General features: G+C 50.1%; 2 long non-coding RNA genes across 2 annotated transcripts in view; one reads left to right on the forward strand and one right to left on the reverse strand.

Moving 5' to 3' along the window:
• Positions 1-6,734: 6,734 nt before the first annotated feature.
• Positions 6,735-20,225, forward strand: part of LOC116452647 — a 122,693-nt gene continuing 109,202 nt past the window's right edge. The window contains exon 1 of the long non-coding RNA XR_004243552.1: positions 6,735-6,858. This is a non-coding gene — a long non-coding RNA (uncharacterized LOC116452647). The remainder of the gene's footprint in view (positions 6,859-20,225) is intronic.
• LOC116452645 lies at positions 10,506-19,437 on the reverse strand. The gene is made up of 3 exons (XR_004243550.1): positions 18,392-19,437; positions 17,576-17,675; positions 10,506-10,783 (listed from the first exon to the last, which is right to left on the reverse strand). It is a non-coding gene; the product is annotated as an uncharacterized LOC116452645 (long non-coding RNA).

Raw genomic sequence — 20,225 nt, forward strand, 5'->3', positions numbered from 1 at the left:
CAGTTTAGCTGGTGCCTCACCATATCCTTCCACCACATCCATTTTGCGAGCTAGGAAGCAGAGATGGGTTTGCTGCACCTCTTGTTGGTTAAACTTACAGACCTCATCACAGGGCGGCTGCTACAATGGGAATAGGCTCTGAGATTTATTTATTTATCTCAGGTCACCAAATTTAATCTCTGGGAAGAGAAATCATGTTTAATAACAAGCTGGCTATGTCCAGTAAGGAGAGGTCTTGCTTAGAACCCTTGCATGTGTTTAATTTTTTGGTAAGCATGCCGCTTCTTCAGTGCTAATTATCCATCCCTCCTGCTCCAAACACACACCCCCCCAAAAAACCTGAGGCACATTCACACTCATTTTTGTGACAGGAGGTGCAGGTCTGTGGCTTTCTACACGCCCTGACTCCCTGCCTAGAGTAACTTTTATGACCAGCAGTGCTATGCGTGTTTGCTGGCAGAGCTTTCAGGCGACGATTTATTTGCCTGGGTGTATTTCCATGCACTGTGGTATTTTCCTCCATGGTAAGGAAGGGTGTAAGGTGGGGGAAGGCAGGATACAATTATTTTGATGGAAGGTGTCTTGCTCCAGTGCTGGAAGTCTCTCCCTGCCTCAGCAGTATGAGCATTTCCAGAACAGCTGGGCAACAACCGCTGGAAGAGGGATCTATTCCCTTCCCCGCTGGAGCAAAACAATTGTTTTGAGGCCTTCGTCTCCCTCTCTGAGGGCCGTGCCCTGCCAGGCCAGGCTCCGAAGGGGAAACGGCCTCCAAATAGCAGCTTGTAAAAAACTGGTGGGCCCCGTTTGGCTACTGAAATACTCGCAGGGAGGTGAAATATCACCTCCCAAACTCAAGAGCCATATTTTCAAGGCATCCACAGCACTGAGAGCCCCCGTCCCTGTTTGCGTGCCTTTCCCTCTTCCTCTTTTATAATGCTGCGGTTCATGACAAGCACAAACCAGGGACAATCAGCGTTTGACATTACACAGCAAAGGGAATTTTCCCTTCGCTTTTCATCTTCTGAAACTTAAAAAAAAAAAAAAAAAAATCTGCTTATTTAGAGCCTGTTCCATATTGACCTATTTACTCCGCCAGACCGAGGCCCTCAATCTTTTATCGATTTAAAAGAAAACAACCTAAACAAATTAACACGGAGGAAAACGTTCAGGTTTACCGTTTGCACGGGGCCCGTACCCGGGGGAGACTCGGACCTCGCATCCAGTCCCGAGGGTGCCGCTCCGAGCTGGGGACGAGGGATGCGGAGGGGCTCTAGGGATGCTCGGGATGCGGGGGCGGCTGGGCCGCCTCCCCCCTGCGAGACCCGGCCCTCGGCCTCCCGTCCGGCCCGGGCCCGGCCTCCCCGAGACCCTCCGGTCCCTCTGTCACCGGCCCCCAGCCCTCTGCCCCCCGTCCCCGGTCGCCGGTCCCCGTCCTCCCCCCGGCCCGGCCCGGCCCGGCCCCGCTTCGCTGTCCATGGTGTTGAAGGCGCGGAGCCGCAGCAGCGGGCGCGGGGGCGCCCGGGTCAGCCCTGGGGGGACCCACGGGACACCCCCGGGTTGTTTCTCGCCGAAGAGGAGGCGGTGTTTCCCTCCGTGCCCTTCCCGACGGGTCCGCACCCGGCCGGAGGGCCCTGCGGGGAGCTGCTCTGTCGGTCTGTCTGTCCCCGAGCGCTCGCTCCTCCAGCTGCCCCTGTCCCCCCGCGAATCCTCCCCGAAAACCCGAGGGGTTGATTTTCCTCTCCCCTCCCCCGGCGGAGCGGGGTTGGGGTATTTTGAGCCTCCTGTCACTGCGAAGCCCCGCGGTGGTGACTGAGCGATGTCATATGGCGGGGGGGAGCGCTGCTGCTCGGCAGGCTGGCAGCAGGGTTTATTTCTCCTTTAAAACAAACCCATCATCGGCTCAGCCCCTCGAAAGTTTACCATTAAATACCCTCACCAGCTCATCCCCCGCTTCTGCGGCCCTGCAGCCTTTTCGTGATCCCAGGCTTTAAAGGCAGGCTGGGTTTGGCTGCTATTTTACCAACACTTCCAGTGAGACATTTTGTCTTAAGCACAGCCCTTCCTTAATCTCTAATGCAGCATTTCTCCATCCCAGAAGAAAACAGTCAGATGATTCGTAAAGGGCCATTTTTTTTCCCCCTTTTTCATTTCTTTCTTCTTCTCCTCCTCTGTCGCTCTCTGCCGTTTTAAACCTACCACCTACTGTTCCCCGAACAAAGGAATCCCAGAGACAAGCAACATGCCTCCACTTTCCTTCCATTTCCAAGCCCCTGCTCCACCACGCATAGATGACCACATTAGAAAAATATACAAGATTGAACCCCAAATCAACTGCGGCACAACAAACCGTGGAAAACGTGCGCTCAGCCCTGTCCTGGACAACGTGACACGCACACACACACAGACACCACACACGTGCTCACACACACACACACACACACATTGCAGAGCGCTCAAAACCACCCCAAAATCTCATCCCCCTCCTCATTTCTGCTGAATAAGTCAATAATAAGCAGCCTTTGTCTGTCTGTTGCCACCGGGATGCGGCCCAGGCACCAGAGCAGCGCCGAGCGGCCGCTGCCCCGTCACCAGCCCGAGCATTGCCTCGGAGCTGACCCACAGCCTGGAGGAGAAAGCAAAATCTCTTAAAAATTAAGCCCAGATCTCTTTCAAATCTCAGACAAAGGTTTTGCGGGTTCTAGGCCTCTGGTTCCTGCCCCAGAAATCTCTCTGTGTAGGAAAGGCATCAACAGAGTTTGTTCCCTGCTATAATTTTAGACATTCTTCTACATTTTTTAATCTTTCTTAGAAAGCAATTCATTTTCTTAGAAAGTAATTACACTTACAAGAGGTTTGGGAATCAGATTTTTCTATCAAGTCTCCTCTCCCTCTTTTCTCTGTCTCCTTTTGGTCTTCTTAGCTGCTGCAGGGCTTTTTTTTTTTCCAGATCTGTAATAAAAAAAATAAATAACCCCCCTCCCTCCCCTCTTCCCCCAGAAATATACAATTTGCTGATTTGCAAAGCCTCTTCCTATGTGGAGGAAAGCTGCCTGCTCTCCCCACAACTCGCTTTCCTGGCCTCCCAGCTCCTTGAGAAAGGAGGAGGGCCTTGTGCATTACAATTCCATTCAATCTCATTCATTCTTGCCTCTTTCTAACGGTCTTTGGACAGCAAATCCACACCAACGGGGGGTCCGAGCCCCCTCCCCGGGCCCCCCCCAGCCTTAAACACACACAATAGCCGTCAGCTAACAGCACAGCAGCAACTTTGAAACATTCAAGCTTCTGAAGTGAAGAATGCCCGCAGCTCCCCAACCCCCACCCCACCACTTCTTCCTGGGCTTGACATTTAAAAAACATATAATGATCTTAATTTTAAAAAGGGGAAGGGGGGGAAAAATCCTCACTTGGGTCACACTTGGTTTCTCAGGGCAGGATTCTGGTGTCAAGAATTTCCTCGGCAGGAGAGGATTGCTCCATCACATAGCTAATTACCTGCTTCCCCTCTCGGGCTCCGTGCTGCAGAAAGGCTTTTCTCTTCCTTCCCCCCCTTTCCCTGGAGATGTTTATTTGGTTGGATCAATCACCAGGACAGTTTCCAGCCTAATTTTTCCTGGTCACCTCGAGAAGGCACAGCTGAGGGCAGGGAGGGGCTGGGGGCGTGGGGGGGTCCGGGTTATTGTGTGCTTGCGGTGCGGATGCTGCACTTGTGTGGGGTTGGGAGTGGGGTCTGACATCCCCCGGGCTCCCCCAAGCCCGGGGGTCACCCCTGTGCTGGTGTAATGGGGTGCACAGCTCCTTCCCTGTGGTGGTGGCACAACTGGGGTGGGGGGTTCATCCTGGTGGGGATGGGGGACCCTCTCCTGCCCCACCAAGGGGAAGGTGTCTCCTACCTCTCAGATGGGATGTGACCAATGAGCCACCATCTCCCCCCTAGAAATGTTGCTCCTGCCCTGCTCCTGCCAGCCTGGGCTGCGGAGCTCAGGCCTGGCCACTTTATCCCCATCTCCAGCCTCTGCTGGCTGCTGAACAGAGCCAGAGCCAGCCTTGGACACAGTTTCCCCACACCAACACCACCAGGGTTTGAAGCCTGTGTATTTCTCCTTTTTGTATTTTCTAAGAGTGTTGTTTTTATCATCTCAACCTTCTGATCGCCCCCTTCTTCCCCAAGGAGCACCCTGATCCCAACAATGCTCCCCCAAACTCCAGGACATTGTTCCAGGGTATATTTTTCCTGGGAATGGGGAGGAGAGAGGTCCCTGCATGAGAGCCCTCTGGGGTTCTCACTGAAATCCAGGTGGTTTTGGTTCAGGTCTTCAGTGGTGGAGGCAGGGGATCACTGTGCTCAGCAGAGGCTTCACTGGGTTTCCAGGCACTGCTGACTCTCCTGACCAAGGCTGCAGCTGCTGTCCCCTCCCTGGTGGAGGGGACAGGCCAAGTGGTGCTCCTGTCCCTCAGGGCTCAGCCTGGCTCTGCTGACACCCTTGACAATGCTCAGAATAGGGAACAGAGCAGCACAGGGACCCCCTGATTTGGTTTGGCTGCTGAAAGGGAAGGAGAAAGGAATGAGGGAAGGAAAAGGGAAGAGGAAGGGGAAGAGATGTGCAGCAGGGCAGGGCTCTGCTGTCCCCACTCACTCCTGCAGTGGGATGTTGCAGCAGCACAAGCATTAGGAGGAGGGGGAGGCCACAGCTCCGCTGCACATATTTGAGGGAAAAGTCCAGTCCTAGAGGCAGCCTGTGGCTACTGCAATTCTTTTAATACAATTAAAAATCAATGACACTCTGTGCACGCACACAAATAAACATCACCTCTCTGCATCCCCGCTTCCCTGCCCACCCCCTCTTGGAGCCGGTGGGGAAGGCATCTTCTCCAGAGCCTGTTCATTACTGCTCTACTTAGGTGGGGAATTGCTTAACTGGTCTTTCTCCAGTAAATCATATTAACTCCAAGCACAGCTATTTATAAAATGTTCCACAGCCCAAGAGTACGGCATCCAGATCACTTGAAGAAAATTAGGCGATTAGGCGTGCATAATCCAAGCCCAGTGCGTCTATGTACAAAGCCTCGCCAGCCGGGCTGCCTTCAGCTATTCACTGACATTAAAGAAATCACCGGGTTTATTGGAAACCCAGACCGGGCCTGAGTCCCAGCCAGGGATGGGGAAATAACCTTTTGCAGGGCAGAGCATTCCCAGATGGCTTCTGATGGCTGGGAAATGAAGCCCAACCTGAGAAGGTCTCCCCTCCCCAGCCCTGCTCCTTCCCTTCCTGCAGAAGGGCCCCTCCAGACATATAAAATGCAGCACTCCAGGCTGAGTTTCTCCCCCCCTCCTCCTCTTGCGACCCATTAAACGTCTTCTATACATTTCCTCTTCATCTTGTCAAGGCCAGTTGCTCTATGACTGCTGGTTTCCCAGGCAAATCACACCAATTTCTGAGTTGATGTTGAAGGTCCACATTGGCTCAGCAGGGGTCCCAGCGAAGCACTCATCCATGGAGCCGGAGGTCAGGCTCTGCCCTGCTTCGCCAGCTGAATTATTATGATTTTTTTTAAAGTCGTGTTGTTCTTTGAACATTTACAGATCTGTTGGCGACGGGGATAACAACAATAACCAAACGAAGGGTGTCCTCGCTGCAGACATGCTTCTGAGCCTTTCTGAGAGCGAGGATGCTGAGCAGGATGCAGCTCCTCCAGCTTTCTTTCAGCCTAAACTCCTCAAGCGAGAGTTTTTCAGGAGGAGGCTGATGGGGTGCAACTCCCCCCACAGCCACCTCAGGCGAGGGCTTTGCCCCGAGCGGCCGGCAGCTGCAGGCGCCCGCTGCACAGCCGTGCCCCTCGGGCTCTGTCCACGCATGTCCGAGCTTGCATTCACATTTTAAAAACATTGTTTGCTTAAGGGTGTCTGGCTGCCTCATCTGTGCCTGGGCCGGGAGCGTGGCACACAGACGGCCGTGGGCAGCCCCTGTCCCTGTGCAGGCTGGCACACTCTGGGTGTGCACGGGCAGGAGCGTGAGCACTGCCCCACACCCCCAGCCCCGCCTGTGCAGGGACTGCAGAGCTCAAAAAGAAAAGAAACCTGGTTCCTGCTTTTGCACCCTTATGCTCTTTTCCCCTCTCTCCTTTCCCCTTTGCCAGCTTTAGCATTTTTAATTAAATTACAAGCCTCAATAATGTTTTCCTAACTACAGTTCCCTGCTTCCTTGTGGAGTAGTGTGTGGAAAGGTATAATTTTGCAAACAGTTTCTTTAAGAGCTGGGCCTGAAGTACCATCAGCGATGTGTGTGAATAGAAAAAGAAACACCTCCACAAAAGAAGGGATTGTTAATGGAGGACAATCCAAAGGGGGCCCACTAAGGCCTGTCCTTTACAATAAGGATGGAGGGCGATGATTTGAATGCAGGGGGCCCTACTTGCAAATCTGGACAAAAACAAAATGGTAATAAGGGTTGAATCCCTCAGTGGTCAAAGCAGTGGGCAGCAACTGGTCTCTTTAACTCCCCCCACCCCCTCCTTCTCCCAAATCAGACCCCAAACAAGAGGAACTCTCCTCCTCTTTAACTTTATTTCCTTGATTAGCTCTAAAAAAATAATCACCCGGGTGGACTTAGGGGAAATTTTTTAGGGCTGTTTGAAAGGACAGAGCTCTCGTTCTGCAGGTGCTGAGGGGACGCGCCTCGCTGCGGGCAGGTAAGCTCTGAGGGGCTTTTCTTTCTTAGCACGGGATTGCCGAGGCAGAGCTGGGATGCAGCTCCGTAGGGCCCTTCCCATCGGCGCAGGCTGCACGTACGGATGCTCCACAGAGATGCTCTTGCCTCCCCGCCTGCCCTGCCTCCAGATGTTGCATCATTTCGCGGGGTCAGTTCATTTTATAACACTGCTCGTAGCTTCCTCATCTTGGAGCCAATTAAACCCTCGCATTTCAGGGGGGGATTTGGGGGGAATTAATAATTACAGTGCTGTGTTTAAATACTGCTCACCACTTATTTAATGGGGTTTCTGCAAAATGTTGGGAAATGGCTCTGGGAAACCGGGTGCAGACTCTGCCTGCACTGAAGGCCGTGGGAAGGGAGTCTGGCTGTGAATGGGTCCTGAATGCTGGGAAAGGGGGTGCGAGGGCTGGAGACATCCCTGGCTGATGCTGCCGCCCCACCAAGGACCCCCACAATTCCTTCCCCCCTGTCCCCATCCCTCTGGCTTTGCTTTCCCCTGCACCCCCCTCTCAGCCCAGCTGTGATTTTCATCCTGGGTGGGGAGGTGCAGGAGGGGGGTGCTCAGGGCTCCCCTCATCCCTTGGCACGGTCTTTGACCCCCCAGGCCTGACGCCCCTGCCCTGCTCCCCACCATCTGCTCAGGGCACCCCAGAGCCAAGCATGGATCTGCCTCACGGGGGGAAAATGGGAGCAAACTCCCCCATGGCTCTGGTGGGCACAGCCACAGCCCCTCTCCCATGCGTGTGACACTTCCCATGTGTTGGGGCAGCTTTACAGCTCCTTCCTCATGGATATGCTGAGTGCACCAGGGTTTATTTATATATTTATGTAACACATATATGCTGGGGTGGCACGTGTCTCTGGATGGCCAGGCTGCGTGTGAGCTGATGCTGTAAAGCCCTGCGTGCTCCACATCCCCGCAGCCGTGTCTGTATAGCCTGCACGGCTCGCTCGGAGCCTGCAGGACACATTGACTTCATGGAGATATTTTGCAGAATGTGTCTGTAAAATCTCTACAGCTCCAAGCTGGGCCGGCTGTGCTGGTGTCCATCTGTCCAGACACAAGGACACGTCTTGCCTGCAGAGGTGTTGTTTCCCCATTCCATGTGTGAATTCTGGTGTTGTTGCCTCGGCTTCCCCTGCAGAAGTTGAGCAGCACTTTCAGCTCAGTCATTCCTCCACTCGGGAGTAGTGACTGAGCTGGGGCTGAGCCAAGGCTGAGCTGGAGGCCCCCACTCAGTGGGGCTGGAGCATCCCTGCACCCCCTCCCTCTAACCCCAAAGCCCTTCCTGCAGGTATCTTCAATACTCACTGTATGGGAGAGCAGCCTGACATTAGGGAGTGCTCCCAGGTAGGCTATGGGAAGAGCTTTTTTGTAGGAAAAAAAAGGAAAAAAAAGGAAAAAAAGGAAACACACCAAATTTCTGACTGGATTTTTTTGCTCTTGAAAAATGTGTTTATCCTGAGCCATCCCCAGGAATGTGGTCCTGGCTATGAGGGCTTTGCAGAGAATGTTTTACCTTAAGGAATGGGGGGAAAACAGGTTTGGCATTGTGGGTTTCCCCCCTCACTTACCGAATCAGCCCATCTGAAGCAAAGGTCCCAGTAAAGGGGACAGGCACCTTCCTGTGCCTGATGCCACACTCCAAGCAACTGCCGAGGGGACAAATACCCATTAGTGCTTTACTGAGCATCCCTGTCTTCCCCTTTCCCCCTTTCTTTATTTACCAAAAGCGCTTAGAGAAGGAAAAAAGATCTGCCACCCAACTCAGGTTTCACCTCTCCTTATATATTTGTCCTAAAAATACGAGCCCCTACTGGAGGTAGGAGCCTGTTTGATCCAAGAGAGCTTCCCAAACACGTTCAGCTCGTGTGAGCAGCCCGGCAGCGGCTCCCGGCACTGCTGCGAGCCGCTGCAGCAGCCCCTGAGCTGCAGCATCCCGAGCTGGGGCCGCGGTGGGGAAAAGCCAGTGCAGGTACCTGCGGATACCACCCCGGCCGACATCTCTGCCTGGCATTCCTCTGCGACGAGCGTGACAATCGCTGAATGAAAGGAAAGCACCTCACAGTTGATTACGACACAGTAACACTCCTGCATCTCTGCTGCTGCAGCGTCACCTCCGTATTTTCTCCAGCGGAGTTTTGGCGGGGGGGGAAACATACATTTTGTGTGCGTTGAACTGCTGCTTTGGTGCTGTCTCGAACCATCAGCCCTGTCTGTTTGGGATTCTGGGTAGAGGGGCTCATCTCGGGGGTTGGTTATGCTGAGTTGGATGCTGTAGTTTCCAGAGGGAAAAGTGTGCATGTAAACACAAGCCCTGGTGCTGCCCGAGGGGTGCTGGGACGCCGGGGGATACTCGGGTTTGGGGGTTTGCCAGTCCTGCTCCCCCCGTGAAATGCGCTGATAATCTCACATTAATGCCGAGATCTAAGGCAGAGAAATAGTGCAAAATAGTTCCTTGCACGGGGAGAATTCGTATAATGGGAAATGCAAACTCCAATGTTCCTCCTTCAGACAAAACAAGACCATATTTAACAATGCCTTGTTAAAAATAAAGAGGAAATCTATTAATGTAATAACTAAATTGCTATTACAGGCATCAAAGCACCCTGATGCTTTGAGGTAACTTTATTTCCATCAGTCTTTTTAAAGAGCACAACACTAAAAAAAAATAAAATCCCCCACCATCCCGCCTCACCCAAACGCTGCCATTTTACTCATTAATTTTGTAATTAATCAGTTAAGAAGTTCTGACTTATTGGATTAAAGGGACGGGGAAATGCAATTCCGCCCAGCCTCATTTTAATAGGCGATTGTGAAATTGCTCTTTTGAGTCTCTGCCTCAGCTCTGCGCCGGGGTGAGGGGGCGGCGGCCGCGGGAGCCCCGGGGCCGGGGGCACCCTCGGGGACCGGCGGCTGCGCCCCCCTCTCCCGGTTCCGGGGAGCGCTCGGGGCGGGCCCAGGGAAGCCGCTTTCTCCCCTTTGCAGCTGGGGAACAGCAGCGGTGGGTGGGCACAAGGGGTTCTCCCGTCCCCGCGGTGCCCAGGGGCTGCGGGCATCCCTCCCTGCCCTCCGCGGCCGCCTGCGGGCACAGGGTGGGTCTCTGCCGCTCCGCTCCCAGAGCCAGTCCCGGACACGGTCCTTGGCTCAAAAGGCAGGGACAGAGACACTGTTTCCCCCCTCAGCCTCCCCCGTGCCTGTCTCGACTCTCCCTGGCTTGCCTGTCCCTGCCCTGTCCCTGCCCTGTCCCAGCCCTGCCTGTCCCAGCCTACGCCTGCCCTGCCTGGCCGTGCCTGCCCCTGTCCCCTCCCCAACCCTCGGTGCTCCCCCCAGCCAGTGGCCCCTGTCCTGGCTCCCGGGGCAGTGGGGACAGCAGTAGGTGGGTTTTGAAGGAGATCGGGCGCAGTTTGGGATGGATGAACTGCAGAGCCCACGCAGCCATCGAGCACTTGGGGGTGGCTTTCGAGGGGACCCGGCCTCTCCCCATCACGCATCAAAGGGCCCTTGGGTTTTTTTCCCTTAAATCGAGCCCTGAGTGGATCTGGCTGGTGTGTCCCCAGCGTGACAGCCCTGGGTGTCACAGCCAGTGGCCCGGTGACCTGCTCCCAGCTCTCTCCTCCACAGACGCTCCGGGTTTGTCCTTCCCGCGGACACCCGCGCTGTCACAGCGGGCAGGGCGGTGCAGGGAGCGCTGCAGCCTCGGCTGCCGGTGAGCGCCTGCCCAGCCGTGCGGACCGAGCCCCGGGCAGAGGCAGGAGCCAAAGGAAACAGCGTGGGATTCCTTTTTTTAATTTTTTTTTTTTTTTTTTACAATATGCGCTTTGCAATTAGACACGTCCAATGGATTATTTCTCTGCCTCTGCCTTTGATCTTTTCAAAACTAGACAGCTTTATAAATACCATCCCTCTGTTTTCAGCCATTTTGCAGTTCTTGTTCAATTAATGTACCGCAGCGATCCACTTCTTTTCTTCTTCTTCTTCCAATTCTTCCCAGGGCAAACAGGCACTCCTGTCCACACTGTCCCAGTGAGATTTATTTCTTCTCTCTCCTTGTGTCATCACCAACACCCTAGAATAAAAGAATAAAAATTTTGCTGGACAATTTTGAAGAAATCGGGGATGAGGTGTAAACCCACGTCCCCGACCCTACCACCCAAGGTCTGTTACTATCATTAATTTGTAAACACCACAAAACTTACATACATAAATGCATGATTTAAGCTAATTATTTACTAAAGATTTTTTTTTAGCAGTGCAGCAAATCTCTGGAGTTTCTGCATTTGCTTTGCACTTAAAAGAAGTTGGTGCAAATGAAATCAGCACATTAAAGTGCATCTTTCATTAGAGGACAGGGAGCACGGATGAAATCTGTCCCACCTGTCTCCATGCCATCTACCGGGTGACCTTGGCGCCGTTCATTCATGTGGAGTTCTGTGCTTGGGTATTCTCATTCCTCTTATTATTATCTCCTCTCTTTTCCCTCCTCATTGCCAAAATTCCCAGCCTCTCCAAGGTACTCAGGGAAAACCCTCAGGGTTAAAGCACTTTCCTTGGCTTTGCTGCTAGAGATGTGAGCTGGTGCCTCCAGAGCTGGAAGGGGCAGGGTGAGGAAGCAGAGGGATGGGGATCCTCACCAGGCTCTCCAGCACTGAGGGAACTTCTGCTTCTCATTTGATGGAGGCAGTAAAAAGTAAAGACAGGAGTTTTTCTAGGAGAGGAGATGGGAGGTTAAGAGATATTGAGTGATTTCTATCCAAGTCACTCTTTTTTTACATAAAAACAAAACGCAGTAAATGTTGTCCCTTCTCTTGCTCTGCACAGACATGAGAGGAAGGGAGAGCTGGGGAGGTGGCTGTGGCAGGGAGCCCATGTAGGACCTGTCTGTGGAGATGTCAGGTCCAGGCTCCGCTCACTGACAGCAGGGAAAGATTAGTTGAACGTCACCCTCACTGGCAGTGAAACATTTCTTTATCACTTCCAGCCCTGCTTCTTACCCTGCTTGGCTTTTCCCCCTAAAGCATTTCCATTGTCCCTTGAAAAAAGATGAGCGGAGACCTTGTCCTGCCTCTTTCTTTTCTTGCTCTCTCCCTTTTGTTGGTCTCTGCTCCTGTACTTCTCTCTCTGGCAGTCCCTGCCCTCTCTCCCTCTGCAAACCTTTTCTGTGAGAGAGCTCTTCTCGGTGGGCATGGAGGTGAAAACCCAGCTGGAGACGATAAAATCCACTGACTTGGCTCTTTCTACCCCTGAAGATCTTTCCTCAGTGAGACACGGGAGAGAGAGATCATAAAGGCAGTTTCTCACTCAGCCTAAGCCATGAATTTTAAGTCCTTGGGACAGAGACTATTTCATATGGTGTGTGTTTGTGCAGATTCAGCACAAGGCAGGGACCAAACTGTTATTTTCCCAGTATTTCCACTTCCCTGACTCCTACAGTGCCACAGTTCCATCTTTACTGGAGGGATGTATTTTTCACATTGCTCTTTTTTTTACCCCATGCATCTGTCTGACTTGCTCTTTGGGGTTTATAATTTAAGACATATTGTTTATTATTTATAATATTAATAACAGGTATCATCGTGCTATAGCAATTAAATAATTACAGAACCCATTCTGGTTTGGTCAGCCAGAATGCCCCATATGGCAGGAATATACCTCAGAATGCAAAGAGCTGAATATGAACAGAGCTGGGCACTAAATGTTAGGTTTAGCTTCCCATAAACTTAAATATGTGCATTTCTTACCCGGTAGGATCCTCCACAGACTCATAAAGCAAGCAACAGAGTGATCTCCCCTTAAGATGCTCTAAGAGCTTGGAGAAATTTGTTAAGAGTGCTACTTCTGTAGGCACTTGTTACCATGAATCCATTATGAGATTCACTGTTTGCCTTTATGCCCACTTCTCTGGGCTTTCCCAAGCCTGCTGTAGCCTCTCATTGGAATCAGGGCATCCATTTGTGACACTGGGTTTTGTGAGAGAGTGCCTAAAAAGATCAGGACTTCCACTCCCTAGCAGCTGATCCATTGCAAACAGTGCCACCGTGCTCCACCCCCTCACCTGCCCGAGAGTCGCTGTAGCCGGGGCAGATGCCTGGGCCAATGCCCGGATGGCGCAGCACACGGATGTTAAACTCGGGAAGTAGTAGAGCCCAGCCTGCCTGAGAAAGCATCTCCCCACTCATCCATCCTTCACTGACTCCCTACTCGGCAGCAGATGTGATTTCATTATGGCACAAGGAGTTCCCAAGGCTCAGCGAGGTTGGCGGCGGTAGAGACCCTTCGCTGCATTGAATCACAGCCATTTGCAAATGCCAAGTGGATTTTTCTCCCCCTCAAATCAAGGAGAGAGGCTGAAGATAGTGAGAAGAAAGCCAAAGATGTGGAAGGTCTGAAGGGTGTTTTCCATGCCTGAAGGTCTGTGTTAGGTTTAGCTGGGGTAGCCAGAGCTCTCTGATCCCTGCATCCCCACCGCCCTGACGATGAAGGGAGATGATTCAAATTTTCAGCCTCTTCAGTTTGCTCCTTTCCCATGACATGACAGTTCTAGTCCAGCAGAAAATTTATTATTTTATGGCCTGATTTCATTTCTGGGCTTTTCCTTCCCCTCAGACTCTGTTGTTCTCTTGCATATGTGATAGTTCAAGAGAATTGTGTATCAGCAGAGCCGAATCCTGTGTGGTGCAGAGTTGACCATGGCCATCGCTCACAGACCCTCAGAGCGAGAGGCTCAATGCAGTCACCACTGAAAACAATATTAATCACTTCCTTTCACCTTGCTGCCACTTAGCTCAGATCATAGTTAGAGCCAACCCAAGGACAAGATTAAAAACCTCACATCAGTGAACACAGATACCAATGAAATCTGCAGAGCTTAACCAGCTCCTGCGAGCCGAGGATGGAAGGTGACACCTGGGCCACACCGATATATCTGGGGTGTTTGATCCAAAGACTGGAAGCTTCTAGACAGGCCACAAATGGAAAAGTGATGGTTATCCATACTTTAAATATCTTTTTCTGTCTTGGTAATATAAACCTTTAAAAGGTTAAAAAATAAGTGATTCATTGGGGTCAGAGTAAATAGTAACAGGAAAAAGAAGTTCGCTCACAAAAAAGCTGATTTTTTTTTCCCTTTTACTTTCTTTCTCCCCTCTGTGTCTGAAGAACAAAGTTTATCTGGACCCCAAATTTTAAACTGGACACAGCCCTATGGAAGTGGACCACAGAATTCTAAATTTTTTTTAAAAAAGGGAAAACATTAATTTTTCATGCATGATTTCAACAAATGTAATTTCTACACTTGAATACATACCCCAAATTTCAGTGAGGAGTCTGTGACCAGAAAAGATCAGGCTTTGAGTATTTTTCAGAACTCCTCTGTAGGAATTTGCATGACCTGGTCAGATAGTTTTAAAAGCCAGTTTTTCCATTTTCGTTGGGAAAATGAAACAAACTCTTGATGACCTAGAATGTATATATGGAGGGAATCAGATGATATAGCTACAAGGTCATAAATGCTGGGAATATTAAAATTAATAGCAGAGCTCTTGAGTTAATGAAAAGCCAGTTAGGGCAATAAACATCTAAAGGAACAGATATGAACAAACCTTCATCTTAGTTCATAGAAGAAGGGCTGTTTACAGCTCTCCCAGATTTTAGGGCCAGTTCCTCTCGGAGTGGGCAGTAAATGAGTGATTCAGATTCAGAATTTCTTAGCCATGTACAACCAAGTCCAACAATAGGTGCCCTGGCTGGCTGCTGAGCATCCATGAAAACCCAGGGATTCGACACTCCTGATCCAACACGCACATGGCTCTATTCCTACCCCTGACAGCCTGGGCACAGCCTCAGCTAATGGGCTGTACACAAAGGAGATGTGAATATATGACAAAAGAGAGTCCAGCTCCAACCCTGAAGGCAGAGCTTGAAATCTCCTCTGTGTTAATATCCAGAACTGGCCTCTCTGCACAGCCTGAGTCTGCGTATTCAAATAACAGCGGGTCAGTCAGGAATATCTCTCATCCCTGCTTTTATTCCTCTCCAGCCTCTCTCTGCATGTTCTTTGTCCGACAGAGAGCTTGTACCCAAATTCAGCATTCACCTCTGTGGTGTGATGTCCACCTCGGCCACTTTGTGCTGCATCTAGGGGATGATCTGTGAGTCCCCAGAGTGCTGAATGTCACCCCAGGTACAAGTAGGGAAGGGAGGAAGGCTGCAGTTTGCATTTTAAATCCTGAAAACATATTTTAAGGGCTCTGCTTCTGTCTGTTCTCTAGTTTCTGAGAAAAACTCAGCTAAGGGAAGATTTTGGTAGAAACCCAAAACTGACATTCGCCTGCCTTTTCCAGGTAATGCATATGCATGCATGCAAAACTCAGGCATTGGTTGTTTCTGCCTCAGGATTAAAAGCTATGGCATGCACAGAAATAGAAGCCCATCTTTACAAAATTGCTTTTGAAAATTCCATATGCCAGTTGCATACTCTACAAAGACGTAGAGCTTGAGTAGTGGTACAGGGATGGGGCTGCCAGCCAGGAGCATGAGCAGTAAGCTCAGCTTCCCTGCAGGTCTGTTCTTTGTCTTAGGGTCATTTTTCGTTCCCCAGCCTGTTCTTCCATCTCTGAAAGGGAGGAGGTTAATGCTAAGTATTTGTTTGTGTCTCAGAACACTTCTCAGCAGCAACACTTTGTTTGTGACCAGGAGATTGACCCCACATTTGCCAAAATAACCTGAATTCCTATGAAGGGACTTTTATGTTTAGCATGTACAAGAAATACAGGGATGGCTCTGAAAGCTGCGACTTAAAACCCAGGTGGGTTTTAAAAGGGTAAATGTCACATCACAGTACCAGGAGTTATGTCAGAAGATGATGTGTAGGAAATAAAGGAAAAATGTGAGGGTATTTTGGAAGAGAAATAAAAGTACCCCAAACCCCTCTGCAATTCAGCCCAGAGGCAGCCCTGACTTCAGCTGTTGTTAGGAAAACAGCAAAACCCAAGTCCTGGTTGTTCTCCATCCCACTCTGAACGACTTCTGGGTAAAATAAATCTTTCCTGCTTTTAAAATAAATGAGAGAGCTTCACAATGCCAAGGCCATTTAAATTTACAGTGAAATAACGCCAGGAAACGATCCGAGCTCCAATTTGTATTCCCGGTGTTTTCCTCCAGCTCAGGAACACACAGTCACACTTTGGCTCGTGTCTTGGGGTGAGCGCCCAGCCCCGTGCCCCGGGAGGCTGATTTGAATGTAAAAGCGAGCCCGAAGGAGCCGGGAATGGCATTTTCCTTTCCCGGGAAGGTGCAAAGGGAACGTCCTGAGCAAGGTCGCACCCTGCGAGGGGCTTGTGCCTTCCCCAGGATGCGGGATGGGGCAGTAGGGCTGGGCTGCTGCTCCCGTCTGCCTCCCCCAACTCTTTGTTTCCCACAGAAGGTGAACCTTCCCGGGAATGCTGCGAGCAGTGCAGGAAGGATTCAGCAGCTGAAAAGGTTTGTGATTTTTGTCAATCACAACTGGAGCAAAAAACAGCACAAAACCAAGCCAACACCCCACCTGAACAAAACATACCAAAAGAACCTTGTAGCTAAAACCTGACATCATTTAGGTTGAGTTTTCAGTCAGGAGACTGGAAATAGTGGAAGGGTTTTCTCTTGCCCTTCCCTGAGCGGTGTTGCAGTATTTTGGGATATGTATTTTTCCTCTTTCCAGACTTCTACCACAGAAAGGATTTCTTTGGGTTGTTTTGGGAGGTCTGGGAATTGCCATTTTCTTTCCCTTCAAAGCTCCTATTGGAAATGTCAGGACCCTTCCTGTCGATTTTCCCAGCCATTCATTAATCCATTTCATTTAGTTTTGTTTGAAGGAAAAGAGGTGTTTCCTCCTTATTTCTAGCAAAATTCTCCCGTCTGCTTTTGTAGCTGCTACAGCTTCCTTTTTGAAAACTCGGCTTTTAATGTGAGAAAGCATTTTGAAACAGCAAGTTTTTAGCATGGAAATTTGCATTTGCTTTAAATGAGCTTTAAATGTGTTTGTGTGAGTCTTATTACAGAAGTTTTCTATTTCCCAGAACTTCCATGACATTTAAAGTCAATCAAAGGAGATGGTCCTGGGGAGGGGTGATGGAGAATACCCTCTGTAGAAATAATTTGAAATAGGTGCAGTCTTTTTTGAAAGATTTAATCTTTTGGGGGTCTGGGTTGGAGCCTGTTTCTCCTGTGATTAACTGGGGCATCCCTGTCGTCTCGATGGAAACACCAACCAGTGCCTTGTTGCTAAAATCTTTTGAAGTGTGTTTGGAGGATGAATGCCCAGACACAAATTGCTAATGTTAAGCTGCAGAGTCCTGGAAAAAAAAAAATTAAAATTATGTTATCAGGCAGCTAAAAGAGCGACTACCTGCTCAGAATGGTCTTGGAATAGAGATAGGTGACTGGAATGAGAATGTGACCACCCATAAATTGAGCGTGAGGCTATGATATTTTTTGCAATATTTGTGTTTTCTGATTTGGAGCTCAAAAACATGGTTTGAAGTTTTTGTTGTGAGCAGACTTAGAGAACCCCCAGGTTCCAGCAGGATACGGTCTCATCCTTTGGGTAGATAAAGTGGCAAATAGAAGAGTGGTGAAAGAAGTGAAAGGCATGAAGGGAAGATGCAGATAAAACAGATTTTTCACTCTCTTCTCCTCTCTCTTTCCCTGCATTGGGATGATTTCTATTTTATTTCTGGATGTCGAAGAAAACAGCTTCCTTTTTTTTCCTCTAACAAACAAAAAACCCCAAAACCCACCCCCAAACTCCACCAAAAGCCAAATGGAAATTAGAGCTGATTTGAGCTGAGAAATCAACATTTGAAAACTCAGCTGAACTTACCCATTCCCCTTCCTGTCATTATTCTGCATAAGCTGGATCCATTTTTCCCCACTGCAATCAGCTGTGAAGGAGAACTTCCATCGATTTCAGTAGGAACAAGCTAGAACATGTTAGATTTAAATATTTGAATCCTCAGCTGTGCTACTCAGGCATGTCAATCTGTCTTAATACTTTATTTCAGGTTATTATATTAACAAAATTCAATGATATGCTACAACAAAATTGCATTACATGCTCTCTCTGTGTTTTGAGCTATCATACTCCATACGCACTGGCATCCCTCCTCTGAGTGTGTGATTGTATGTGAGCCCTGTCTCTAAATACGTTTCAAATACGTTACATTTTTAATTCTTCAAGGAAAAAAAAATCCTGGAACAACAACCAACCAAACACACACATTTCTTCGATTGTGAAAACAGATTCTCTCGAATTTGTATCTCAAACAACTCAGAGAGAAAGAGCAAAAGCTCTGGGGTTGGGTATGAGCTGCCAGACATCACAGCGAGCAGCACTACGGGATCCTCCAGCCAAAAGAGAATCCAAATTAGTGACCTATATTGGGGATAAACTGGTCATGCACCACAAACATGATTCTGTAATTAAAACCTTCCCTGGTACAGACACAATTGATGCCCAGTGTGCGCGTTGAGGCATACAAAGCAAAACAACTACACTGGGAGAGTTAACTTTTTTTATCTAGTTCTGATGAAATGTGGAAAATACGAGCTGGGATGTGCAGGGCAGCCCTGGGATGCACGGCTCAGACACACACACGGCTGCAGGGATGGGGAAGCAAGGCAAGAAACAAATACAAACCAGATCCCAGTGTAGAGCTTAATCTCTCCATTATTTAGAGACAGAGAGTCCGTCGCTGTGTACCAGCCTCTCCCGGTGTCAGATATGCACCCCAGCTCAGAAATCCTCTTTTTCTAAACTGGGGCTAATTCTGCAGAGCGTGTGTTTGGCTTTGGGAGCAGCCCCGGGCTCCGCTCGCCTCTGTTGGGGTGAATTCCAGCACCGATGGGGCTGCGCTGGCATCAGGAGCCTTTGCTGAGTCAGGTTGTGCTGGCGCCCCACCTCGCAGCTCTGCATCTGCTGGGAGAGGGGAAAAAGTACATTTTTAACTGTTTAATGCGTGAGGTCAGGCTGCAGCGAGCGGCGGTGCTGCGGTGGAGCCAGCGCTGTCTGCCGGGGACGGTCACTCGGGAGGGGGCTCTGGGGACGCTTTCTGCTCCAACACACGATTTAACCCTTTCAGCCTTCTGACAGCTGAATAAATAGGCAAATGAAGCAGGGCTTAATCTAGTGTCCACCCCCTTCCAAAGGCCCTGCACTAAAGAACTTAAGGAACTAATTGCTTCTGTATTGCTATTGCTGCCCAGCCACTGCTGAAAGCCTCCTGGAGGTTTGCCTTCGGTCTGTGCTCTGCGTGCCAGCCTGATTTTGCTGGAATTTACTATATTTCCATATTAAAACAGCCAGGCCGGGGGGAAAAAAAACAATGGAAGAAGAAAAGGGAAAGAAAAAGAGAGACTCATTAAAACTGCATCATGTCACCCGGCTGAACTTCCCATCCCTCCACTTCCCCCCTCAATCAGCAGCGAGGGTAACAATTAGATGTGATAGCTATTCCTAATAGGCAGCAGTTAGCGCTCGCTGCTCCAGCTCTGGCTAAAGCAGGAGAACCCTGGATCATCCCCTGAGAGGCTACAACTGATGAGGCTCCGATGGCCACATAAACCTCTCCCAAGCAGGGCAGGAACCGCAGGGCTCTCCCCCCTCCATCGCTCCGGCTCTGGATCCTTTTCCCGCTCGGCACAGCAGCATCAGCGTGGCACAGCCCGTCCCGAGGCTGGGCTGCAGCTCCAAACCCGGCCCCTGCAGCCCAGGGACTCCCGGCCAGGGCGACAGCAGCGCTCAGCGCCACTCAGCCAGAAAATTTGGTATTAGGAGTGGGAGAAAAGGTCACCTTGGAGGATCAGAGATAGAGAGTTAAAAGAAAGGGGCCGGGAATGGGAGGGAGGGAGGGGGTATGAGGGGAGGCTGAGGAGGGAGAGAGGGAAAGGGACGTCGGATTTCTAAGCAGGCCTGACCCGAGAGGATAAAATATCCTGTTTTCATTGGTTCAAATGAACCATTAGGGAGAGAGTAATTTGTTGACCTTTTTGCTGCCTTATCATGAGACGAACAGCCTTAACATGGGCTTCACGTTTGCCTTAACCCCACCGTAAATCATAGAGGAATCGATTTTTTCTTTTTCCTTTCTTCCCACACCCCCCCCCCTTCCAAAATATATAAATAAAGAACAACAACCAGGAAACCAGCCTATATTTTGAGATGATTTAGCAGAGCAAAGCCAGGTAGATACGTGCATTGGTCAGACTCCATGGATGTTGTCCCCTGCCTTCCTTATTTGTTTTTGTTCTCTTTTGGCTGAGCAAGTGGGAACCAGGGCTGTGCAAAGGCTCTGCTTCCTCTGGGAATTCAGGCTGGAGGACAGTGATTTTCCTCTTATTTCCATCAGCCTGGCTTGGCAGTGGTTCCAATGAAGTCAGTTTGCACTCTCCTAAAGCCAGTCTCTTTCCCCAGCTCCTGCAGATAGTCTGGCATGATTTTGGCCTAAGAAAGGCAGGGCCAACACGAGGGTTTG

The sequence above is a fragment of the Corvus moneduloides genome, chromosome 17 (assembly GCF_009650955.1).
Source record: "Corvus moneduloides isolate bCorMon1 chromosome 17, bCorMon1.pri, whole genome shotgun sequence".
Classification (NCBI taxonomy): Eukaryota; Metazoa; Chordata; class Aves; order Passeriformes; family Corvidae; genus Corvus; species Corvus moneduloides.